At 38.0% G+C, this 27,325-nt stretch overlaps 1 long non-coding RNA gene across 1 annotated transcript in view; it reads right to left on the reverse strand.

Annotated features, from left to right (window-relative positions):
* Nucleotides 1-4,157, reverse strand: part of LOC137446366 (uncharacterized) — a 61,906-nt gene extending 57,749 nt beyond the window's left edge. Inside the window, exon 1 of the long non-coding RNA XR_010988630.1 lies at nucleotides 3,986-4,157. This is a non-coding gene — a long non-coding RNA (uncharacterized lncRNA). The remainder of the gene's footprint in view (nucleotides 1-3,985) is intronic.
* Nucleotides 4,158-27,325: the final 23,168 nt, after the last annotated feature.

The raw sequence follows: 27,325 nt of genomic DNA on the forward strand, positions 1-27,325 counted from the left end.
TGTTCAAGATCTGCAGAAAATTTTAAAGATACAGCCTAAAACTACCACAACTGGTGAGGCCACACCTCAAAAATTATGTTCAGTCTTGTGCCTCTCACTGCAAGAAGGACATTAAGGTTCTGGAGCATGTCAAATGACGGGCAATGAGTCTGTTGGAGGATCCAGAGCACAAGGCTTATGAGAAACAGAGCAGGGAAGTTGAATGGTTTAGCCTGGAGAAAAGCAGGCTCAGAGAACTCAGGAGGGTCTCTGCAACTACCTGAATCACAGTTGTAGTGAGTGGGCATTGATCTCTTCTCTCAAGTAATAAGGAATAGCATAAGAAGAAATAGACTTGAGATGTGCCAGGGAGTGATTAGATTGGACATTAGGAAAAATTTCTTCACTGAAAGGATTGTTAAGCATTAGAACAGACTTCCCAGGAAAGTGGTGGAGTCACCATCCCTGGAGGTATTTAAAAGACATGTAGATGTGATGTTTAGGGACAAGGTCTAGTGGTGGACTTGTCAGTGTTAGTTTAATGGTAGGACTTGATGATTTAAAAGTCTTTTCCATTCTAAATGATTCTATGATATTGCAAACATAATCTCTGTGGCCACTAGGATATTCCAACTTCCCTAACTAATCTTAAAACATGCCCAGTAGAGGAGGAAAAAAAAAAAAATTGTGAACATCAGGAGAAATGACTCAGAAAAATACAGATATTACATATCAAATTAGAATGACTAGATCTGGGGAAATCAGAAGACACAGTCACTGCTTAAGATTCTTTATAAACTAAGAGACTGATGGAAACCAGAGGACTAGACTGAACAAAACCTGATTTTGTAGAGTTCATTAAAAATTAGAAGTATTAGGCAACAAAAAGACACTAGTTATTTTTCTATAAAAATAACAGTGCTGAATATAAACTATAGAATGGATTGTCATTTTGGTCTTTTTAATCTATATTTATGGGAAAATGCTATTTTTTATCTTGGAAGATCTGATGGCACTTATCAGAATTTCATAGAGAGATTTTTATTGGTTTACACTTATATCTGTTGAAGTCAAGTGATTTCACAAGCATTTCACCTCTCTTTATAAAATAAAATGTTTCTAGTGTGGATTACACTACTAAAAGTGGAGAGTTTGGTGAAAATCTCTAAAATCTAAAGAAGCTGAAACTGTCAAGAAACATACCTTACTTTATAAGGCAGTCTCAAGTTTCAGACTCCTTACACAGTTTTAGGGTGCTTTATTTTGCCAATGCAGGGAGTATGAAAAGAAGGATCAAAGCTTGCTAGTGACATTACTTTAGTAAAATCAAGAAAATGGAACAAAACCAAAGAAAAACCCCTAAAGTTAAAATCCTTCACTTAGTCTGAAGCTGTACTGCAAATATGAATGAATTAGTGCTTCTAGCAAGCATGCCACTGGAACTATGATTTTACAGGGGAGAATTTTTAACATTAAATGCTAAATAAGAAATAGATTAGAACAAAAATTAAAAGGAAGGACCACAACTTGCAGAAGCTCCTGACTTACAATATTCTAAAAGTTTGAAAATCTCAGAGAATTATATTTGTCTTCTCCTGCTGCTCATAAATTTGTCAGTAATAAATAAAGGAACAAATGAAGTAAATGAAGGCTACAGAAAGAACTTTTAGCAGCTGAGAAAGTGACAAAACACAGGCACTTTGGTTTGTACACTGTCGTGCACCTACCAAGTGGTTTTGGTACAGTAAAGATGGAGTAACTTTGCTATCAGGCATGTGCTTCTGACAAGCATTACAAGAACAAAGCAGAGCTGAGGTGCAAGCAGCATGGACAGACATTCAAAGCAGCAGCAGCAGCTTCACACAAGCAGGTAAGGCTTCAATCAGTAGCTCACTCAGTTTCCCACAGTTAAAAGCTGATGAGCTTGAGACAGTTTGGGACCGATAAGGCAAGCTGTAGTTAAAAAGGAAGGAAAGGCTTTGAACACCTGGGGTCAAATGTCTATCTGCCGTTGATCTTAGCTGGAAGAAAACAATATGTGCAAGCCCAAGATTTAACTCCCACCGTCTCACATGCATTCTGAAACCCATAGAATGGACCATGGGAGTACTTTTTGCTTTCTCTAGAGACATTCCGACAAAACCCTCATAAACACTGTGGTCCTTATGCACAAACAGTTCTTCACGTGCAAGATATAACTCTCTGGGTAAATAAAACATTAGTGCACATACATAAGCACATAATTATGGATAATACTCTAAACCGAAGAAGGCAGAGACCATTTGCAAACAAAAGCGACCGGTCCCAGGTTAGATTATAAAAACTTACCAAACAAAATGGAGGCAATGTACAGGCCCTGACAAGCAGCTGAGTAAAACCTGTTGAACTAGTAACTGAATGTCCTGTGGCACTAGAAAGTAAAAAAATCTCATATCTGATTTTTCGTTCTCTTGAAAGAAACAGTTCATCATGTAAACCCAATTTGTTTAGTGAGTGGGCCTGGACTGCCACTGTTCATTACTATGGGAGTTGATGTAGGAATCAACAAAGTAATGCTTTTCATCTTTTGTATTATAAGAATTCAAATTCAATTTTTATTTTATAGCATAGACACACAATACCTCACAGTATGGTTCTTGGTTGCCTCCATCTGTTAACAATAGCCTTGAAAAGAGATATGGAACATAAAAATAAAACCCTCTTTCCCCCCCAGTAGCTTGTTTCACATTACAAACAATAGCAATTCACCATCTAAAATACACAGTAATACTGAGTAAAGTCTGTTGAACACTGTGCTCTTTCTAAAAGTTTTTGTTGATTTTTATTTTTGAGCACTGGCCTAATAAACTATTCCACAAAATCTGGGATCTACTGGCTTTGGCCAACTGACATCTTTGTCAATAACATACCAATATGCTGAAATCCTTAGGAGTGCAGTATCAGACCACAGGGACCTTTAGTCCTGCTATGTTTTACCATGGGCTATGTGGCCAGATTGTCACACTGCTTTAACTGATGCTGACTGACTTCTTAATCATCACCCTTTGGCTTCTATGCCTGCATAGTGTTTTTCAAGGCATTCAGTTTGAGGGTTTGCATATAGTGTATACATGTGGTTAAGTGTTAAAGAGATACCAACACAGATAAATCAGCCTTCTACACATTGACTTTTAAAACTGCATGGTCATCATTCTTGTGTTTCTGCATATGTGCCTGATTCTCAGCAACTGGTGGTTAGTTCTGTGGTGAAGAGACAGTTTTGTAAACTCCCTTAAGGGGACAGGTGGCCCGGTGGATGTTCAGTTTGCTTTAAAGGCAACAAAATCCCATCAGTCTTAGCAGAGATCAGAGGAACAGAAGAAACACAGCAATGCAATAAGAATAAGGATGGAGATATCCAAAGTAATCTGACTAGTTTATATTAAGAAAGGATTTGACAGACCTGCTGGATTCCTACTTAATTCCAATCAAGCCTGAAAGGGACCACTTGAGCTCAGGTATTTATCTCAAACTGATTTGAATTATCCTTACTTCTTGATTTGGAGAATCCAGAATAGAATACCATCAAAAGAGTGTGTTGACGTTACCTATATAAAACAAAATTAAACCCATCCAAGTCAAGGAAATACACAGTGTAAATTATATGAAAAACAGGGTCTTTGTATACAACAAGAGAAACGGAGCTTTTTCTCAGAGCGTGTTCTCAGAAATTCTCCTGGGAAGTGAAAAACCCATTTTTCCACATTGTCCCCTTTGTAACAAATAGGTTCAACAGGGAATATCAGAGATATTATTCTTTGGTTTTCTGCCTAGTAAATATAAGCCTTATGCTTTTTTTGCAGGCATAACATTAGCTAAAGAGCAATATTTAAAGGCAAGCTGGATTGTCCTTTTTATTGGGCTAATTTTGTGCATATAAAAACTTACTCAAAATAAATAGTCTTAAATTATTACCAACACTTAAATGATCATTGCAGAAATCACACAAAAGAATGATAGTGCTTACCAAAACCCCAAGAAAGTACTTCAGATAGCTCTCTCTTTCATTGCCAAGCAGTGAGGGTCAAATGAACTGCATTATTTGCAAATATCCACCTTCTCAGTCTCTCACGAGCAGCTGTAACATACCCACTAGCAGCAATTTCCACTTGGCTCTATCCAGAGGGGAAAAAAGTACCAGGAGCTGCATTGTTTATAATTCCCTCAGCCCCAAGGGTAATTCTGTTCACCAATTACTTGAAATTAAAGTTAGGTAATTTGACACGTCTGTTTGGTACCCGACCACAAACTACCTCTTAAGCAAACCAAAGATTTGGATAGTTTACTTCCACAATGCTCTACAGAATTTAATTATTGCAGTATTGCAGCCATGATAGGAAAGGAAAAATGAGAAGTTATATGGATTCATGAATAGCTGAGACTTGAAGGGTTTTATAACAAGGTTAAGGGATCTCAGTAGATCTGAGGAAGAGAAAGCTGGAAGGCAGTTATCTTCCCGGGATGAGGACTCCCAATAAAATATAACAAATGTAGTAAGAATTGAGCAACAAGAAGTCTGCAAATGCAAGTGTTTGACAGGAAAAAAACCCGCATCTGCTCTCCACACTTAGAATTTCTATCTCTTGTCTTTGCATACAATGCTTCCTAGGAAAGGCTCTACACATGCAGAGAGTTACCTGCATTATCTACAGCATGCATTTTTTACCTCTAAGGCCAGTATTTTAAATTACCTAATTGAATACTGAGATAGATCATATCTTGACTTGGAAATCATTTAAAGTCAGCAGAACCTGTTAAAACATTTTATTGGTGGTGAGTTTGTGTACACCACTACTTCCATATCTCTTTGTGAGTAACGAGTTAACTGCCAGGTATCGTGACTAAACTGTGTGACTCACTCCATGGATTCATTCTACAGTCTAGTGAAACCAGTATCTAGAACACTTACCTTTTTAAGGAACTTTTAACGTGTTACAATTCTACAAACTGGCACTTATTTGTTTGTTTTTATAGCTTTATTTTTTTAAAAATAAAAAGATTAGGCTGATGAAGTTAAACAAACTACAATGTGACTCAAAGTTCATTCATATTATGCTAAGCCATATACCGAACTGTTCAACCTGATATATATGAAGTGGGCCTAGTTCTCTGTTCTGTCAAGGTATATCAGGAGTCATTTCAAAGACACCACTATGCTTAGACATTATAAAACAATAAGAAGTGCAGGGTCACTGTCTTCTACTAGTCAGAAAAGTTGGTTTTGAATTGTGTAAATAGTTTCCTATTTGGAAACTTTAGCACCAAATAAGTACCAAGAGGTTTTGTAACTTTGTATTTGATTACCCTTTCAACCCTGTTCTGCATTTCATTTTTACTATGAAAGTTGTTCATTGTCCAATTTCAGGTTGAAAACTATAAAACTCCATTCTGACTTCACTATAGCAGAACTAAAAGGTCTTTTTGAACTAAGATTAAATTGATATATCTTGAGCTTCTGTCATTGTAATATGACATTAGGAGCACAGTCAAATACTAGCTTTGACTATAAGTGTCCTACTAAAGTAGTAGTCTACTGCAGAGTGCTTTTTGATGTATCAAAGAAATGGTACTATCTTTCAAACTGTATTCATATTCTAACCTTCTATCATCAAGGTAAAGTAATAGCAGGACTAAAACATGATCTCTTTTAACAATCTCTAGGAGTTAGTGCTATAAGGGATTGCCTAGCCTTGCATTAGATATTCATGTTTAAATGAACCACAGATAGGCTTCCCTACAAACTACATTACAATCTCAATTAATTAGATTTTACTCCTTTTTTTCTGTCTTTTATTTTAGAATTCTTTACCCTCCCCCTGCTGCTATTGCTATAGCTTCACTAATGACAGGACAAGTAATTTACGGTTTTTTTTCTTTACCTAAAATTGTGATCGTCGTACTGGTACAATTTGCAAATGTTTCTGTGTAATGCTGATTACATCAATATGTAGGTAATATTTTATTTTATGATGTCTCAGACATGTAACCTCCCATACAGAAGGTCCTTCCTTAAAAGGCTGAATTTTGTTTTGCAAAAGTCTTGGTTTGAGGCCAAAACATCTTTGAACAACTTAATATTTAAAACTCTGTTATGGTTAGGCTGTATATATAGACAAATAGGAAGAACACAATATATAAATATCAGAAAAATGAAAACCAAGAAGTACTTGTACTAAAAGGACAGAACTGGACAGTACAGTGAATAGTGAAAGGCAGGTGAGGTGTCTAAGAGAAAGTAAGAGGTTTTTTGTTTCTCCCTCCCACCCCCCACCCCTCACCCCTTTTTCTTTTTTTCCTGGAAACAGCCATTTTTCATCCAATGAATGGTAGAAGGAATCCTGACTTTTCAGCTTTCCCTCTTGCGCCAGCCTAGGACAAAACATAGGTTTCCCCATTCATAGAGCATCAGGGAGGGAGATTCTAAACATAATTATTTGCAACAAGTGAAACAGTTTATTTGTTTTGATTTTGTTGAATTGTTTCACCAGAGTCAGAAAGTTTTTCACTGAACAGCTTGAAATATTGAATATATTTATGACGTAGATGTTAATATCATAAAATACAAATGTTCAAAAGAGAGATTGGGAAGATAAAAAAGGCAAAAATGATTTGTTACATTTTTATTTTAAATTGCTGAAATATTTCCATTAAGATATCATTAAAATCAGCATGTTCTTGTGTAATATTTAAAACAATACCATTCTGAAAACATTTTGCTTTATCAACTCTGTGTATAAAAAATATTATTTCCATTATTTTTACCACAAATGTATGAAAGTTCTTGCTAATGACAGATTTTTTACTAAGAAAAGAGTCAGCTTGACTCTCTTGACAATAATGAGTCCTCCTTACAGAACAAACATAACAAGATCATGTAGCCATCTTCAAAAGTGCTCTTCTGTTTATAGGGGTGATTTAAAACTACACCACAAAGAGTTTCAATTACAGTCCTTGTAATAAAGCAAACATCTATGCAATGTTAATTAGTTCACCTTCTAAATGCAAACTGAAAGGATGATAAAGATGGTCCAGTAAATTATGGATATGACATAAATAACATAACATGGGAGTCCTGACTAAATGAAAAACAACAACTACCAAAATAAAAAAAAAAAATAGGAAAGGTTAAAAAAAAAACAAAGTAGGAGAAGAAATTCTATAGCATAAGTTAAAGGCAAAGGTTACTATATATCAATTTTTTCTCCCACTAAGAATCATCAAATGGACAGTCTTCATCTACAGAAGTCATTACAACTCACTCACTTTATTCATCTGGATGGTAAACTCTGGCAGCAAGCAAAGTGGCATATCTCTAAATTCAGTGTACTCTTTGCTGAGGTGGCCAGCCATTGCAACACATGAGAACAAGATCTCAGAAGCACTTCTTAGCAAGTTTGCACTCCCTTCTTCGTTTCAGTGTCAGATAATATTTGGCACTGAGTCAGTTTATAGTGCATTGTGAAACACTTCTTTCACACTTTTTTAGATGCACAGATCAAGTTTACAGATTTTTTTTTCCTTCTATTCACAGTAAACCATGAGTATCAGAAACATAGGCTTGAGCAACTTATGATGTGAACACAGTAACAATAGTTCCAGGTACTCTTCAATATAATAATACTAGGCGCTGACATTGGCCCAGTTGACACTGTGTGTAGCCAAGTTTAATTGTCACACCAGAAAAAGAGAAATCAGTAAGAAGTGTGAGGAAGGATCCTTCTAGCCAAACTCAAATAGCAAGAACAATCTTTGGTATCAATTGAGAGTAACAATGAATAACTACATGGAGCTGCTTTTGGCTGCTGGTGAGTAGCCCTGAACTTCTCTGAATGTTGGTTCTTCTGCAGCTCACATTTTCTAAGTCACAGCACATGAGTGAACACGTGGCAGCCTGGTTCCACTCTCCTGATTCACATTGTTCTTACATGTAGCCTTATTTTGGCTGCATAAATAGGGAGGAATTTCCAATTCCATGGAGATACTACAAGTTTAGTCATGAAGATAATTAAGTCCTTTGGGCTTGAACTACCCAAATATTTCATACTTGAAAGAAATTCAGATATGACTCTGAATGTCTGGACTACTGCCATGGTTTACAATTAGCTCCAAATTCCTCTTAACGTCAATTCATCATTCAGATATTTACTATTCTTATCATTAGTATTATAGAATGGTTAGAAAATCTAAGATACTGTATAGCCTACTTTTACTGACATTTCAAAAAGTTTTTCAAAAGTTTCAAATCTAATCAGTAGAGATTCAAAAAACAAAAAAGTGAAAAAAGTGATAACAAAAAAAAGATTATTATTATTATGATTATTATTACTATTATTACTATTACTGTTATTATCCTTTTCCAAAGGATAAAAAAAGCATGAAGAACATCTAGTCACTTGGCCAAAAAAAACAATGTATCAATGTAGTAGAGCTATAAATGGTAGTATCAATGGTAGAGCTATCAATGATAGAGCTATCAACGGTAGAGCTGGGGAATGGGGAAGAACTCTACGACTGTTATCTCCCAGGGCAATAGGAAGCTTAGTCACTAGATTGCCGTTTTAAAAAGATTTTTCAGTGGAAAATATTTCTAATTGTGACTGCTTACTGCAGTTAAATGATTTTACTTTTTTTTCACTCTTCAGAACAGTCAGAATTCAAATATCCAAATAAATATAGTGTCTGTAAATGAAGGGCATTAACAGAATATCAACTTAGATCTCAAGGCAGTTACAAAAATACAGGTACTCCCTGATACTGCTGTGGTGGTCACATTAAAGGGACCTTGGTACAGAAATACTGTCACTTGCTTGAAATTAAGCTAAGAGGCCTAGAGAGCTCTGAAGCTAAAGAGAAAGGCAGATAAAGAGGTATTTATCTCTAGGATTAGGAAGCCTCTGGGAGGAATCTTTCTGAGACACATTCTTTGCTGGAGTTTGTAATTATATATATATATCTAAGTAGAATTCCTGGGGCTCATTCACAGGGCTTTTTGTTGAACTTGTGTGTTGACTTGATCACTTAACATCAGTCATTTATATTTATGCCAAAATTTTACGATAGTAACACTGGCTTCCTTAAAGCTTACTATCTATTTGTGTTGGTTTTTATTTTAGAAACATTATAATGAAGAATCTAAAATTAAAGCTTTCTCAATTGTAAATAGATTTTAAAGCTTCACTTTCTTTCCTGCAGTATGGAGTTTGGGCTTTTTTTTTTTTTTCAGTCCACATATATGTGTGTGTTTTTCTGGGTATCTGCATGCATAGGGGAGGGCAGGAGGGTTCAGCGTTACCTGCAGTAAATATTATCAAGTGAAATTTAATTAATGTCTCTGATGAGATCCCAAGAAAGATTGAAGCTCACCTCCCAAAACTGTATTAGCTTATTGTTGCTGTTGTAAAAAAAAGGTCTGGTTTGCTGGCACCTAGGAAATGATTATGATTTGTAAATAGATGCTGTCTTTTCAAGGGCAATTTTTGACTAAACTTAACCTGTATTAAAAAGCTGAAGGGAAACAATAAAGATAAAAACAATCCAGATGGAGATTCTGCTCTGAATGGAGCTTATTTTGAAGTTCATTACTGTGGTGCCTGAAACAGAGCACAAAGACCTTCCACTTTTCTCAAAGCACTGTAGCAATCAGGAGACAAGAGGACCTTAAATGTAGCGAAACAGAACATAATAATTAAACAGAGTGGGGCAAGGAATGGAAAAAATGAAATTAGCTTTGACCAAAATTTCTGTAAACATCTCTAGCAGAGTTAGCTGTCATATAACAGGCACATTCATGATACTGAGCACAGGATATTCCCATCTTGCATTGGAAGATCCTTCTTTGTAAAAATTAAGAAGGAACAGGAGATGAAAAAATAAAATTAGGGTTTATAGATTTACATGCATATAAGCAATGAAAATAAAAGTTTGAGCTCCATACATCAGACTACTGCTTGTTGGCTTGTACTGCTTCTGATTTGAAGTAATTGTAACTTTTATATACTGGAATGATAATATCTTATCAATTTCAAGTTATCACTGACAAGGATAAAATGACTGTGTTATTTCATCAAAAGAAACAAACATTTTTGAGATGCAAATAATATAGGCCAATCATAAGCTATTTCCACAACATAATTTCAAGAAATCAAATGAAACTTGATTCAAATATTCTTGCAAACTTAAGACAAAGTCTGAGCTGACTGAAGGCTGTATACCTTTTAAGCTTTTCTCACATGGAGAACATAAAAAATTCAAATGTAGTTTTCTGTAGCATTTACAATGGAATATGGGTTGAATTTGGACTGCTTACATTTAAAACTACTAAATAAATATTCCTAGTTTTTACACAGAAAAATCTTTTGAAGTACTGTGTGAATCAACGTTCTTTCAAAAAAAAAAAAAATAAAATAAAGTAAATTCAACATTATCTCTACCTCAGAAAAACATTAAGAGTACATGGCTGTAATAAATAACAATGTTCTTGTAAGACTTGTTTTTCCTCCAGTCAATGCTGGCACCTTTAGACTGATATTTCTATAATTATTTCCTACTTCTCTAGTTAGTCTTTCAGCAATGTTTACCTAATTCATTGCAAAATGAGGATATGAGACAAAAGCCTCAAAAACTTTAGCTAGTACTGTCCAGCTGATTAGAGGCTGAAGGGTTTTTCTTTCCTTACAAGTTTAAATATGTCCAGATAAGTCCTACACCTACAAGCTGAGTTCTGCTGTTTTTCAACTAATCATTTGCAAAACTGGAGGGGGGAAAATATAAACTAAAATAAAATTAAATTAAAAAAAGGTAAAAAAGGCTTCTGGTAGGTGAGCCACAGCAGGGCAATTAAGATGATACAGCAGAGGTAGACATCTGCTCCTAGACAGATACAGTTCCACTGATGCTATCTATAGTTACAATCCTTCTGAGAGATAAACAATGTGCAAGAGCAATGCACAGAGGAAATGCCACACTGAGAAGGTGCTGATCATGTGGCCCCTGTGGTCTGAGAAAGAGAGAGGTAGCAAAAGAAAAAGGGAGGGAGGGGTGCCATGTGGGATCTGTACCAAGCACATGCAGGTGACAGAAGTCATAGGGCAGATGCTCATCAAGATGCAAAGCTGGGAGATGTGTGAGAACTGACTCTGGAGGGGAGCAGAATCACAGTAAAGATAAGAGGCACAACATGACCAAGAAAGAGATAGAGACCCCCTCTGTAAGCCCTATGCATAAAATTACAGTTAATCTATGCTAAAATTAAAAATAAATAAATAATTTAATACGCAGTAGTGGATAATTTATTCTTTAAGATTTGGAGGCTTGGAGGGCTTCTCAGAATTTCAAGCTCACAATTAAATTCCTCACTAATAAATGTAAGTTGAACTATGCTCCTCAAAGTAGATGATTTCTTATTGCTCTTTCATGTTATTCTCATAGCAATGCTTAGACACAACAGAAACAGGGAAGATCTTCATATCATGTCAGGTGTAGATAATGTCTAAATGAAGATGTAGTATCTACTCCATATGCCTTTGAATCCAAGGATTGACCCTGTTTAATTTAGTCAAGACCTGAAGCAACAGTACACTACATACCCAGCTCATGATCACAGAAGGTACAAAGTTTCTAAAGGTAAGGCATGTTACCTCTGATCATCACTGGCAACACCACTGTTTGCCCCCCAGAACATAATTGGGTTGCTTTCCTCTGATGTCAGTGGTTCAGAGTCCCATATGTCAGTGATTCAGAGTCCCACCAAAACTGAGGGAGCGTCCTTCCTCTCTTCAGCTCCACTACCAGAAGGCTTTGTATTCATTTGACTTAAGAAAATCTATTGAATTAAGAAAATCTCCAGAAAACTTCCAGCAAGAATTTGAGACCAAGTGTTTTGCAGGGATGACTGGCTTGAAGTGAACAGCAAGTATGTCCTGTTGAGGGCAAGACCTCCAGCCTGTGTCTTCTGCTTCTGGAGTGGATTTGAGGTTTGATTTACATCAAGGCAGGTGAATAATTGAAATATTACAGTGTCATCCTGTCTTCTATTGGAATCTCAGACCAATACATATGCTTTTTCATAATATGTAATAATGCCTCAGCCTGCTTACCTGACAGTGTCATTCTGTTAAATAATGATTCTTTTCTCCATCTGGGAACACAGAAATATCAAACTAAAATATTCCACGTAAAATTGAAGAGTGACTGAATCTCAAGTTCTCATGCAACGTTGTGCCTTTTTTTTTTTCCTACCCCTGAAAGCTTCTTGCCAGAAAAAAAAAAAAAAAAAAAATATCTGATTTTTTTGTTTGTTTATCTGAATAAAATAGAGCTGGACTTAATGTCTTTAATGAACAATTCACCTGAGGCCAGACTCTCTTCTTCTGACACATCTCTTACCCCAGAAGGGGTGACAAATTTAGATTTTTCTGTCCCCTGGGTGCTCATAAACAGACTGGATTTCTTTCCAATGTATCCACTACAGAAATTTGTGCAATAAGGCCTTCTGTTTGTTGGGATTTTCTTTTGACTTCCTTATTCTAGGCAGAGTAAGCAAGAACATTTGATGAAGTTGTCGGTTGTTCATTACTTCTTTGGGTTTGGGTTGTGTTTTTGGTTTTTGGTTTGTTGGGTTTTTTTTAAACTCTTGCCTGTCACTTTTATTCTGCCTCTTTTAAGTTTAACATTCATAGATGCAAGACTCAACATTTCTTTCTCAGACATGTATGCTGGGAAAACTCAATCCTGTGAACACTTGCAGGAAGTGAAAATCATGAAGTGTAGAATTCTAGCATATATGACTCAAGAAGCTTAATTGTCACATATAAATGTGAAATCAGCCAATTGCCTTATTAAAAATCACCAAGATCTATGTAAAAATATAAAAATATGAACAGTGCCAATTCACTCTGCATAACCAGTAAATAATTCAGCTGTTTGGTAGCACTATAAAAAGGTCTGATCATTTAAGATCATATTGGAGAATATTATTTCCTCTTTTGGAATACGAACAGCAACTACCTATCCACAATGTGGTTTCCTAAGTTAGAAACCCTCATGGTCATCAGAGTATAATAAATACTACAGAATATAGAATACAGAACTAACCAGGTTGGAAAAGACCTTTGTGATCATTGAGTCCAACCTATCACCCAACAACATCTAATCAACTAAACCATGGCACTAAGTGTCCAATCCAGTTGCTTCTTAAACACTTCCAGTGATGGTGACTCCACCACCTCCCTGGGCAGCACATTCCAATGGCCAGTCACTCTTTCTGTGAAGAATTTATTCCTAACATCCAGCCTAAACCTCCCCTGGTGCAGCTTGAGACTGTGTCCTCCTGTTCTGCTGCTGATTGCCTGGGAGAAGAGACCAACACCCACCTGGCTACAACCTCCCTTCAGGTAGTTGTAGACAGCAAGAAGGTCTCCTCTTCTTCTCCAGTCTAAGCAACCCCGGCTCCCTCAGCCTCTCCTCACAGGCCTTGTGCTCCAAACCCTTCTCCAGTTTTGTTGCCCTTCTCTGGATGCATTCCAGGAACTCAACATATTTCCTAAACTGAGGGGCCCACAACTGGACATAGGACTCAAGGTGTGGCCTAACCAGTGTTGAGTACAGGGGCAGAATGACCTCCCTGCTCCTGCTGGCCACACTGTTCCTGATATAGGCCAGGATGCCACTGGCCTTCTTGGCCACCTGGGCACACTGCTGGCTCATGTTCAGCCTACTATCAACCAGTACCCACAGGTCCCTCTCTGCCTGGCCATTCTCCAGCCACTCTGACCCCAGCCTGTAGCACTGCATGGGGTTGTTGTGGCCAATGTGTAGAACCCAGCACATAGAGGTGTTAAATCTCATGCCGTTGGACTCTGACCATCTGTCCAGCCTGTCAAGGTCCCTCTGCAGAGCTCTCTCACTCTCTAACAGATCAACACCTGCCCCCAGCTTGGTGTCATCTGCAAATTTACTGATGATGGACTTAATCCCCTCATCCAGATCATCAATAAAGATATTGAACAGGATAGAGCCCAACACTGATCTGTGGGGGACACCACTAGTGCCTGGCTGCCAGCTGGATGTGGCACCATTCACCACCACTCTCTGGGCTCAGCCCTCCAGCCACTTCCTAACCCAGCACAGAATGCTGCTCTCCAAGCCACAGGCTGACAGCTTAACCAGGAGTTTGCTGTGGGCGACAGTGTCAAAGGCCTTGCTGAAGTCCAGGTAGCCTACATCCACAGCCTTCCCCAGGCAGGTCACCTGATCATAGAAGGAGATCAGGTTGGTCAGGCTGGACCACCCTCAGACTCCTGTCTGGTGGGAGTGGTTTCAGCCCTTTCCCCCAGTAATGCAGCTTTGTTATTCTCATCTATTAACTGGTGGGGACTCTGACAGATGTGGACTACTCTCTGCAATATATACTTGACTGATCACTATATTGATTTTATTACTCTGTGCTCCTGCTTTTTAAAGTGCAGTCTTTAAAAAGCTAAATTTTGTGGAAAGTTTGTTTTACTATATTTTGTTTTACTATAGCAAAGAAGAACTATGTCTTCCTCTCCTTTTGTGTTTCTTAAGGCAGAAATAGATCTGATAAAAATTTGATATGTATAACTTAAGAAAAAATATTTCAAAATATAACAATTTTTTTTGCGTTATTTGATTCTGACCCAGTATGCTGCTGTCAGGTGGCAGATTGTGTTATGACTGTACTTTGACTTTTCACTGGATTCTGCAACTTTAAAGATTGTCCTTCCCCTACTCCAGCTTTGTTTTGCAAGCTTTTTTATCTCATCTACCTTGCTTGAGGCATTATTAGGGCAGTTCACCTTTGACCAAATGGGCAGACGAACATTCATCCTCTGGAGCCAGTACTAGTGTTGTTTGGTAGATCAGCTCTCAAATGGTACTGAACTGTGACCTCTTCTTCTGTTCAAAGCCTAAATACATAAACTTGAGTTTCCATTGGTGCCAAGCCTGGGAACCTGAGTTGCTCCCTAATCCCAGGTCTTGCAGCCAGAAGCACAATGGGTAGCTCATCATGCCAGCCGGCCAGCCTGAAAGAATGTCTTTATTCTCTCTTCCTCAACAAATTGCTTATTGTTTGGCCCACAGGCTACTAGATCTTGTGAACTGTCCAGAATTTTATTGCTTTTCTGTTATTGCTTTTTCCTTTGGTTTTGTTTATAAATAAAAAGGAGTTTTTACTTTCATTACTTAGCAATATAATTTTAAAAGATGGGTGCCACTTTGAGTTGTCTTTTTTTTTTTTTTTTTTTTTCAGAGTGTATCTGCATTTTGAAAGCCTGTAGGAACCACAGAAATCATACAAGCCCTGAAGGTTTGGAGTCTTTAGACAGAGGAGTCTGTGAAAATGTTACGTGTTACTGTAATGCAGCACTTAATATTAGGTTAGAGAAAAATGGGGCATAATTCTTAAGAGCAATACAGCGTTTCCACAGATGCATACTCTTTCTCTGCTCTTGGCCCCATCTTCACTGCGGCTGCAGTATGCCCGTTGTACGCAGACTGAATGTAGGACAGAATACTTATCTTAGAACCTTACATTATGGAGTTGTTCCGGGCTAGTGATCTTCAGAGTAAGTTTAACCAGGCTATCCAAGTTTGTCTATTATTTATTTCTTGAAGCATCTTTTGTTTTCCACAGAAGCTTCTGGGAGTGTGGCTGAAGGACCACCTTTGTGCATGTTAGACTTTGATAGCATATCATTGAGATAAGGTTGATATTGCAATATTCAGCCAGATATCCCATAGGAAAAGAGAGTAACACATAAAGGGGATCATTGTTCTTCATGAACATGGCCAAAACCAACGCAGAACACAGGGTACTCCTATTCTTATCTCTGTAATTCTGCATTGAGATATGTTTGCGTGTTCAGCAGGGAACCTTGTCCTTGTTTGGAGATGGGGAACATTTTCCCTGTCTGGAAACATGGAACTAGGAAAGGACTATCCTTGTGAACAGCAAAATATGTTCTGATCACCTATGGAGTGCTAGTTAAGACTATGCACCTCTCAACCATTTTTGGCACATATTGTTTAGAAAAAGCGCGCAGCTTTCTGGAGCCACACATGATCTAAGAATAACAGAAACTTCTGAAAAGTGTATGCATGTGTGTGCATGTGTGTTTATATGAATACATAATTAAATAGCCTTTCAAGTAAGAGAAAGACAGCACAAGAGTAGGAGAATTGCAAAAATAAAATGTTCACATTACACTGATGCATAGCACATACCAGATGATATATATACCATCTTACTGTTCTGTTGCAGCTCAGGAAGCTAAATGCATAATTTAAGATATATGTATAGTCTAAGGGTCAAATGCTGTCAGTTACACAAGCATAAATCAAAATCAATTGCACCAAAGTGACTGAAGTTGCAGTACCCTGGATTTACACAAGTGTTGCTGAAAGCAGAATATGAGTCAATACATGCCATCAATACAGCTGAGTTAGTGGTACTGAGGGAATTTTATGATATGCATGCACCTAAATCCTTCACTTCTTTCTTTCTTTTTTATTTTTTTTTATTTTTATAACATTACATTTTATGTTTGTGTTTTTATCTATTTTAAAGGAATAAGGGGTTCAAATCCTGATTCTGTAAGTGAAATATATACCTCATTTACCAAACTTTCTCAACCTCAGTTTGTAATGTCATGACAAATATCTCATAATTGCAGAAAGCTTACATTTAGAGACAACCTGAATTCACATAAATGCATAATTCTAAACCTCAGGAAGGACACTGCTAGGCTGTCTGTCTAACAGCATGTAGAAATGCATGCTTGACGTTCAGAGGTTTACTTGGTTCTGTCAGAAGTTGTACAGGCTGCAACGAGGGAGTCAGGAAGCCATTTCTTAAAACCTGTAGGAGAGACGGATTTGGATGCAGAAGGAAAGGTGCTGGACCTAGCTGAAGCAAGTGAGTATGGAGACAGCAGCTGAAAATAAAATAAGCTCTGTTAAAAGATCACAGTATGATTTTCTTAGGTGATGCTTCCTGGGTTTGCTATTGAAAAGTTAAAGGGAAAAAAATACGGCTTTACATGGGACACTGATGGCAAGATCCAAATCTACAGCACAAAAGAAAGAAGCATAAAACCTCATGATCTACTGAGAGACTAGCAGAGTACCTGTCGTATATACCTGGCCTTAGATGGCCTTGTTTTGCATGGAGAAAGAATATATGATTTTCTGGGTTGAGAGGAGGTTTTTAATTCTGAAAGAAGGTTATATGTTAAGTATATGCTAGTGGTCTATTCAATAATAGAAGTCAAATCCCTTACTTGTGTAGGCAGAGTCTTATTTTACCATATAAAATGATGGTATTATTTCTTAACGTACTTTTAAGTTGAATATGTCATCATAAAATAACTTTTTATTATATTCTCAAATATCCAAAAAAAGATTTTAAAAAACTTGAAAGTAGATTCTCCAATATTAACAAATTAAAAAATGGCTTTGGGATACACTTACCCAAAAAAAAAAAAAAAGGAGCTTACAGTGCTCAACTGGGGAGACTTACTGGTTCAAAAGAAACAGAACAAATGTGTCTGAAACAAAAAGGAGAACTTAAACCCCAGTGCCATGCTGATAATTGCAGTTAGATTATAATTTCTGAAACATAAAAATAAAAAGAGAGAGAGAGAGAGAAGAATAATGAATTCTGACTGGTGTCATAAGATTAAGACAAATTTAAATATTGTGTGGATATATTTATATTCAAATAAATGAATATACATACAGGATTTTCGTTTTTAAAAATACACTTCAATGTATACACTCAACACCCATGCATACCTCTAGCCAGGTAGAATACTGTGTACGTAAAGATTTGTCAGGATTGTTTGATCCCAAAAGGATTCATATAAGAAAATATTTCTCTTTCAGGGAAATGATCTCTCTAGAGACTGACAGTGATGATACAATAGACTGGAGGTGTTATTATTTTTAGGAAAAAAAACCAAAACAAAACAAAAGCATTAATTTTTTCTGCCCATGTTTCTTCTTTTTTTTTTTTCCCCAGTAGGATTCTGATTCCAGACGTTCTACCAGCCTGACATCCACTGGGAAAGTGATGGCACTATAAATTATTTAAGGGTTTGAAAACCACAAGAACTACTGTATATAACCAGATTGGATTGACTTTTAAACTCTTTTGATTAATAATACATAAAGCATCAGATAGGTGAATTGGTGAAGAGCTTACCTGTTAACAAAAGGAGAAGAAGGGATGAATTCTAACATTCCTCATAAGTTATTCTACTTAACACACTGGCCAAACGAAACAAACAAATGGTCTGCTCTGCCTTAGTCTTATACTTTCAATGCACCATCAATATTTGATGACTACCTAAAGTCTTTCTATATATGGCCATGGATGATATTTTGATCATCTGGTTTGCCTACTTCAAACTGCCTGCTTTCTCCTACATTCTTCAAAATATTTGATACCCTGGTTCTTTTGTGATTTTCATTTTAACAACACTAGCTACTCAGAAGTGAAAAAAATATGTTTATGTGTTTAGCAATAAAGGAGGGCTAAAATTTCCTCAGTTTACGATATTTTGTGCTCAGCATCAGAATGGAAGTAGATATGTATGCATCTTCAGACTGATTTAACATTCTACCATAATGCCGCTGACTGTTTTAATTATTCTCCAGTTTTGTAAGTTTTGGTGTCTTACATGTTGTTTTGAGTAGAGCTCAGAGAAAAGAAACATTCTTTCTTTCCTCCTTAAGAATGGATGAAGATGAATGGGACAGCCTGAAGTTCTGAGCAACACGAAAAACTCTGCTGGAGACCATTTTGCTTCTAGGTAGCCTGACTGATGCTTCAGTAGACAGACTATTCATGGTGACTTGATATGATATATTAGTTTAGAATAACAGCTACTGGTTTGCCTGTGAAATAGACATCTACTACCCTTCTGGATTATTTTCTGTTATCCCAACTGAAGCTTGAATCCTTTAGATGTGGAAACAATAAGAAATCCATCTTTTTCTACTTTGCTTTAGTCATTTCTGTGCACATCAATGCACATGTAATCATATAATGTGCATGTATCCATGTAATTAAATTCTCAGCTTCCTTTTGTGCCAGATACTGACTTCTCACTCAACCTGAAGTGTCCAGCCACAGCAACTCTGATCCGTTCTTCTTGCCTCTTAACATGTCCATGGAGCCATTCTTTCTTACTCTCCTTAATGACAAATACGTGCAGCTCCCCTTGGTCCACTTTTATATCTTTTAAAGCTTCTTTGCTAACAGTCCATCCATCCGTCCTCTCTCCAGGACCACCAAATGAATTCTTACCAAATATTTTTAAATGCTAAAATCTATGTGAGATTAATCTATGCAAAAAGAAGATAATATTTCAATTCAAAGGCACACCCTACAATTTTTGTCAGTCTATCTTCTTCAATTTGATCAGCTATTTTGGTGTTAATTTATACTTGATGATATTAGTGGAAGTAAAATGAATTTGTTACAGTATGAGCAGAACAAGGATCACATCCCAGCTATGAGGAAGAAATGAGGTTCCATTTTTACTAGAATACAAATTTCAGAAAATTATAAGAGCCCACAAGTTACACCTGAATTGTGTGTCACTTATAACACCTATAATAATTATACATTATTTATCAACATTTATTAAATATTAATGAGTCCCATCACCTAACTTTCATAGTAAATAATTACTCTGTGGAATCTGTTGTCAGATTCTGTTTCTCTTTCTGATTCTAAGTATCTTCCAATTTGTTCATAGCTCCCCAAAATATAATGGAAGTAAATTCATATTCTATATAAAAAAAAAACCAAACAACCTCACATATAGTCAATTCACATGCACATCTTTTTCTGTTTTTTTCCTTTATATGCCTGACATATCAATTACAGTAGGCACGTTACTTTCTTAGCTGTTGTGGTTATACAGATCACTTGAACGATGCAATCCTGTTTTAAATAAAATTCCAGCTACAGTGTTATTTTTGCACATTTTCTTACTGCATTTTAAGGCTTAACCAGGTGACTGAGACCAGCATCTGACTTTACCAGAATAGCAAGTATCTTTCCCATAGTGTCTTTCAACTGTCATTTAAAAAAAGAAAAGAAAAAGAAAGAAATCAGCATTAGTTTTCTTTTCCATCTGGGATTATGTGACAAAATGATCTCCTGCATCTAATCAATTATTTTTCTTCTATATCTTTTGTATTTTCCTGCATAACTATTTGCAAGTATAACAGAAAGATTCTTTAGAGATAATCTGGTGATTATTACAAATTCAACCTTGGACGCTGCAGGCATTAAAAGATGAAAATTGCCTGAAGTCCACTGTTGTAGAACAAATCTGTACCTCTGGACTTCTGTCCTGAGGTGAAAATATAAAGCAGAGAGATATTTAGAATCATTTTGACAGTTCATGAAATTAAGCAGGGATTAGGGATTCTCCCAGAAATAAATAAAAAATATATATATAATGCCACAGGGCCCAACCAATGTTAATCACATCTCCTTGCAACAGGTATTACTATAGCCAACTTCAAGGAAGAAAAAGAAGTCTTAGAATTAATTTGACATGGATGATGCCAATCTAAAATTCTGAGTGTGTGAGTTTAACATGTTAATTTATACACATATATATATGTACACACATATATCCACATACATAACTAAAGTATAAATGACCCATTAAGTTTATACAGTTTCATATCTTGTGCATTCTATTTTCTTTTCAATTTTATGGATTAGCCATGATAATACAAATACTCGGACATATGCTTAACTTTACATAATGAGAATATCTTGCAGGTTTTAGGATAACTTTTGATCTACATGAATTTAAGCAGAAGTCTGAGACACTACTGGGAATGTAATCTATGATGACAATTATTTGAAACACCCGTTTAATAAGAAAAGAATTGAAAACAAATGCAGAAGGGATTGATCCCTGCTGTGTTCGCAGTGGGTAAGCAACAATCATGGCTAAAATGAATTAATACAAAAAAGTGTACAAATGATGACAGATATATATTTGGGGTGAGCATGGAGCTTCACAGTCACCCAGCCAAATTTCCATATTTACCTTATAAACTTTTCAGTATGATTAAAAAATTCTTCCTTTCTTTTCCCTAGCCAACAACATTGCAACATTGCAATACTAAGCAACCTAAGGCCACTGAAAGGAGCACATAGTTCCTTTCTGAACAAACTAACTTTAATAAAGGGCATTCACACATCAAAAAAAAAAAAAATTTAAAAAAAAAAAAAAAAATCAAGGTTTCATTGTGTTAGGTAAGTATCATGGTTCAATATTTTGTGAAAATGTCCAAGTTATTTTACCATGTTTCTACAAAATTGAAAAGTCCAAAATATCTAGAGACCTGCTTAGCCACTTGGATCCCCTCAAGTTCATGGGACCATATGGGATCCATCCTAGGGTAATGAGGGAGCTGGCAGATGACCTCTCCAAGACACTCTCCATCATTTTTCAACAGTCCTGGCTCACTGGACAGGTCCCAGATGACTGGAAGCTGGCCAACGTGATGCCCATACACAAGAAGGGCCAGAAGGAGGAACCAGGGAATTCCAGACATGTCAGCCTGACCTCAGTGCCAGGCAAAATTATGGAACAGGTCATCTTGAGTGCAATCACACAGCACTTACAGGATGGCCAAGGGATCAGGCCCAGCCAGCATGGATTTAGGAAGAGCAGGTCCTGCCTGACCAACCTGATCTCCTCCTATGATCAGGTGACTGCCTGGTGGATGTGCAGAAGGCTGTGGATGTAGGCTACCTGGACCTCAGCAAGGCCTTTGACACTGTCGCCCACAGCAAACTCCTGGTTAAGCTGTCAGCCCGTGGCTTGGAGAGCAGCATTCTGTGCTGGGTTAGGAAGTGGCTGGAGGGCTGAGCCCAGAGAGTGGTGGTGAATGGTGCCACATCCAGCTGGCAGCCAGACACTAGTGGTGTCCCCCACAGATCAGTGTTGGGCCCTATCCTGTTCAATATCTTTATTGATGATCTGGATGAGGGGATTAAGTCCATCATCAGTAAATTTGCAGATGACACCAAGCTGGGGACAGGTGTTGGTCTGTTAGAGAGTGGGAGAGCTCTGCAGAGGGACCTTGACAGGCTGGACAGATGGGCAGAGTCCAATGGCATGAGATTTAACACATCTACGTGCTGGGTTCTACACATTGGCCACAACAACCCCATGCAGTGCTACAGGCTGGGGTCAGAGTGGCTGGAGAATGGCCAGGCAGAAAGGGACCTGGGTACTGGTGGCATTCTGGCCTGTATCACGAACAGTGTGGCCAGCAGGAGCAGGGAGGTCATTGTGCTCTTGTACTCAGCACTGATTAGGCCACACTTTGAGTCCTATGTCCAGTTCTGGGCCCCTCAGTTTAGGAAATATGTTGAGTTCCTGGAATGCATCCAGAGAAGGGCAACAAAACTGGAGAAGAGTTTGGAGCACAAGGCCTGTGAGGAGAGGCTGAGGGAGCAGGGGTTGCTTAGCCTGGAGAAGAAGAGGCTCAGGGGAGACCTTCTTGCTGTCTACAACTACCTGAAGGGAGGCTGTAGCCAGGTGGGGGTTGGTCTCTTCTCCCAGGCAACCAGCGGCAGAACAGGAGGACACAGTCTCAAGCTGCACCAGGGGAGGTTTAGGCTGGATGTTAGGAATAAACTCTTCACAGAAAGAGTGATTGTCCATTGGAATGTGCTGCCCAGGGAGGTGGTGGAGTCACTATCACTGGAGGTGTTTAGGAAGATACTGGCTGGAGCACTTAGTGCCATGGTTTAGTTGATTAGATGGTGTTGGGTGATAGGTCGGACCTGATGATCTCAAAGGTCTCTTCCAATCTGGTTAATTGTATTCTATTCTATTCTATTCTATTCTATTCTATTCTATTCTATTCTATTCTATTCCTAGTGGAATGGGATCAAAAAAGATTCAAAAAAGAAAATAATATTTACTCTTTGCATAATTCAGCTTCAACATTTGAATTGTAATTAATTTTCATCTTTAAAAATTTCTTATGAAAATAATTTCTCATTCCACTCTAGTCCAGAATGCAGAACGGAGCTGGAATAATACATCATACAAATGTTGATTTAAATATTTAAACAAATTCACTTACTTTGGATTTACATCCCCTTTGGGCTCTACTTCCCATGAATACTCTGATAAATAAAGTTACCGTAAGGAGGATCTGCTGGGACGACAAATTATAAACAAAAATTGATGAATACATTTGGGATATGAATTTTTTGAATTGTAAAAATCAGTTGTTGCACTAGCAGCTGAAGGACAATAATTCCATGCTACACTAATTTTCCAGACATTGTGTCTTTATTTCTGATTTTATTTGGTTTGCTTTTGTATCTTTTTCTGGAGAAACACAAATTCTTCTTACTGTTTTGCTGAAAATGCCTACGTAAGGGAACGTACGTCTGTATACCACATCCAAGATTACTAAAAGAATTAGCATAGTGTAGATTCGTGCATGTGTCAGTGTACGAAGTTTTTTGGTGTCCCTACTTTTAAAGAGGGGATTAAGCAAAGATTTCTCCATTTGGATTGTGTCACTAGCTTGACAAGTAGTCATAGTGCCCTCATGCACAGCAACTCTTCTGACAAAGTGGCTAGCGAGCGCATAAGTAATTTGAGCCAGAAATTACATCATAGAATCATAGAATAGCAGAATAATAGGGTTTGGAAGACACCCCTGGAGATCATCTAGTCCAATCACCCTGCCAAAACAGGATCATGTAAGGCAGAACACATGGGAATGCATTCACACAGGTTTTGAAACTCTCTAGAGAGGAGGACTCTTCAACCTCTCTGGGCAGCAATAGCAAGTTCTTATAGACATCTGGAAAGTGAGCTTTGATTTATTTTTGTTTTTGACCTCAGGATAATGGTTTCTTATTTACTTATTTCAATGGTCAATAGCATGAAAAAGATCCTTCATCATGAGAATTTGTGTATCGCTTTTCAGCAAACTCTGGCCTTTTGAGGTGAAATGATGTACTGCCACTTATTTTCAAATTGACATCTCTCCTGGTTGCCAAGGCAAATTAATTTACAAATCAGCTTTTTGCATGATGCTTTTAACCCAGTCCAGCTAGGGAATGTCCGCCATTGATGTGTAATTAGTGTCTAAAGCACTAAAATTAGATTATTTAAAAAGAAAAATCCAGAAAGATCAGTGATTTTGCTCTCTACATGGCCACAGATGGGTTGTTTGTTGGTTTTTGGGTTTGGTTTTTTTTTTTTTTTGTTTGTTTGTTTGTGGGCTAGTTTGTTTTTTTTTTTTTTCTGACTGAATAGAAGATCTGGATTTAGAAAATCCCCACAGACTGGAAAAGGGGAAACATTGCCCCCATCTTCATAAAGGTTAAGAAGGAGAAACCAGGGAACTACAGGCCAGTCAGTCTCACCTCTGTGCCTGGAAAGATCATGGAGCAGATCCTCCTGGAGTCACTACTCGCTCAAAAGAATAGTGAAGAGGTGATTGGGAACAGTCAGCATGGCTTTGCCAAGGGCAAATCTTGCCTGACCAACCTGGTGGCCTTCTATGAGCAGGTGACAAAATTAATAGATGAGGGGCGAGCAACTGATGTCATTTACCTGGACCTGAGCAAAGCCTTCGACACTGTCCCGCACCACATCCTGGTCTTGAAACTGGTGACACATGTGTTTGATGGGTGGACCACTAGATGGATAAGGAACTGGCTTGATGGCCGCACCCAAAGAGTGGCTGTCAATGGCTCCATGTCCCAGTGGAGGCCAGTGACAAGCGGAGTCCCTCAGGGATCAGTCCTGGGACCTGTCTTATTCAACATCTTTGTGGGTGACATGGACAGTGGCATTGAGTGCACCCTCAGCAAGTTTGCTGATGACACCAAGCTGTGTGGTGCAGCAGACACGCTGGAGGGAAGGGAGGCCATCCAGAGGGACCTTGACAGGCTGGAGAGGTGGGCACAAGCCAACCTCATGAAGTTCAATAAGAGCAAGTGCAGGGTCCTGCATCTGGGTCGAGGCAATCCCAGGCACAAATCCAGGCTGGGCAGTGACTGGCTGGAAAGTAGCCCTGAGGAGAGAGACTTGGGGGTGCTGGTGGACAAAAAGCTCAACATGAGCTCTCAATGTGCACTTGCAGCCCGCAAAGCCAATCAGATCCTGGGCTGCATCAGGAGAAGTGTGGCTAGCAGGTCGAGGGAGGTGATCCTCCCCCTCTACTCAGCCCTGGTGAGACCCCACCTGGAGTACTGTGTCCAGTTCTGGAGCCCCTATTACAAGAGGGATCTGGAGGTGCTGGAACGTGTCCAGAGAAGGGCCACAAGGATGATCAGAGGGCTGAAGCACCTCTCCTATGAGGACAGACTGAAGGAGTTGGGGCTGTTCAGTCTGCAGAAGAGAAGGCTCCCAGGTGACCTAATTGTGGCCTTCCAGTATCTGAAGGGGGCCTACAGGAAGGCTGGGGAAGGACTTCTCAGGATCTCAGGTAGTGATAGGACTAGGGGGAATGGAATGAAGCTGGAGGTGGGGAGATTCAGGCTGGATGTGAGGAGGAGGTTCTTCACCATGAGAGTGGTGAAACCCTGGAATGTGTTGTCCAGGGAGGTGGTCAAGGCCCCGTCCCTGGGGGTGTTTAAGAGCAGGCTGGATGAGGCTCTGTCCAGCCTGATCTAGTGTGGGGTGTCCCTGCCCATGGCAGGGGGTTGGAACTAGATGATCCTTGTGGTCCCTTCCAACCCTGAATGAAACTATGAAACTATGAAACTATGCAACTATGAAAATTATAGTAAGACTCCAATATGATTAAAAAAGTATGAAAGATCTGCACACAGTGACAATGGCAGCCTTGAAATGAGAAACGTTAGTTTCACTGTTCTTCAGAAAAATAAAATGCATGCTTACACCCATAAGTAATTCACAAACTGCATGACAGAAGAGTAGCAAGCGACAGCAAAGCAGAATGTAATTATCGCAATTGGATTTGTATCCAGTTGCAAGTTCATCTATCTTTAGAAAAAGTCTTTGCTTTTTGGACCTCCGGCTTTGAAACAGTTAGGTACCAAAGAGGAAAAGATAGATGTGAAAAAAAAAGAAAACAGGTGATGTCCTACAAGATAGTCTATTTAGAAGAAGCAGGCAACTGAAGAGAAATTATATGGGGAAAAAATACCACAAAATTTGTAATAAAACTACATATAAACCATGTGGGTTTTTTGCTTCTCTACACTAGCTTTTTAAAATCTCATTTAAACTTTTACATTCTTTTATGTCTATTTGGTGGTTGTTTTTCTCTTACGTTGACACAGAAATAGCTTTATACTCAACTTCACTTACTACTAAGTGTCTATCAAAGATATATTAGAAAGATTACAGGCTGGTCATTAAAGTGCTAAGACTCACACAAAGATCAAAATTCATCCAGTATCACAGCTTTTTCATGAATCTGATGGCCTTTCTACTTACCTTTTATAACATGCTGACTTGCATAATGAGGAATGTTGGAAAAAATGCAAGCTATCTAAAGTCTCTCCAGCAGAATTAAGAGGAAAATTTCCTCTTCATTGTTTTATTTGCAATTTAAACTTTTCCATGAGGTAAGCTAGGGGGGGAACTTGTGTCACAACCATCACAAACATCTGTCCACTTACACTGTAAGTAATCATCTACTAGCATTCGCTGGGGTAGCAGTGCAGACACCAGCAGATACTGAAAAGAAGCTGATCCTGTTCTGATTGACAGACTAACATACTACCTGATAACTAGTTTATTTTTTCTAACTATCCTCTCTTTCCAGTCAAATAAATTACTTTGTTAGATTTTTTTTTTTTCCAGAATGTAGAATCGTAATCAAAGTGAGATGTGAAATAGCACTAGGAGTGACTTGGATAATATCCAAGAAAGCCAATTAATATCAATATTATAAAGATAGAACTGCAAGGAAGTTGGGGCTAGGGTGATTTTCTCATGGACATTTTCCTTATAACAAACACAATGCTAGCTGGCAAAAGGCAAGTTTTGATACTGTTATTAGTCTGTGGGTGCTCAGATGGTTGACACATCAGAGGTATGTGGAAAATAAACTGCCCAATCTCTCTGGGCATAACAGTTTACAGACCTCAGTGATATAGTGAAAGGTTGCTGCTGTTGACTCCAAAAGTAATAAATCAAAGTGCTACCACAAGGTGCTGAAAAAATTAAGCAACAAGACTGAACAAAAGCTGTTTTGGATAGACAGTTATTCCATATTCAGGACTTCTAATATTTAA

This window comes from Melanerpes formicivorus, unplaced genomic scaffold (genome assembly GCF_026170545.1).
Source record: "Melanerpes formicivorus ecotype bairdi unplaced genomic scaffold, bMelFor1.0.p_v2 SCAF_17, whole genome shotgun sequence".
Classification (NCBI taxonomy): Eukaryota; Metazoa; Chordata; class Aves; order Piciformes; family Picidae; genus Melanerpes; species Melanerpes formicivorus.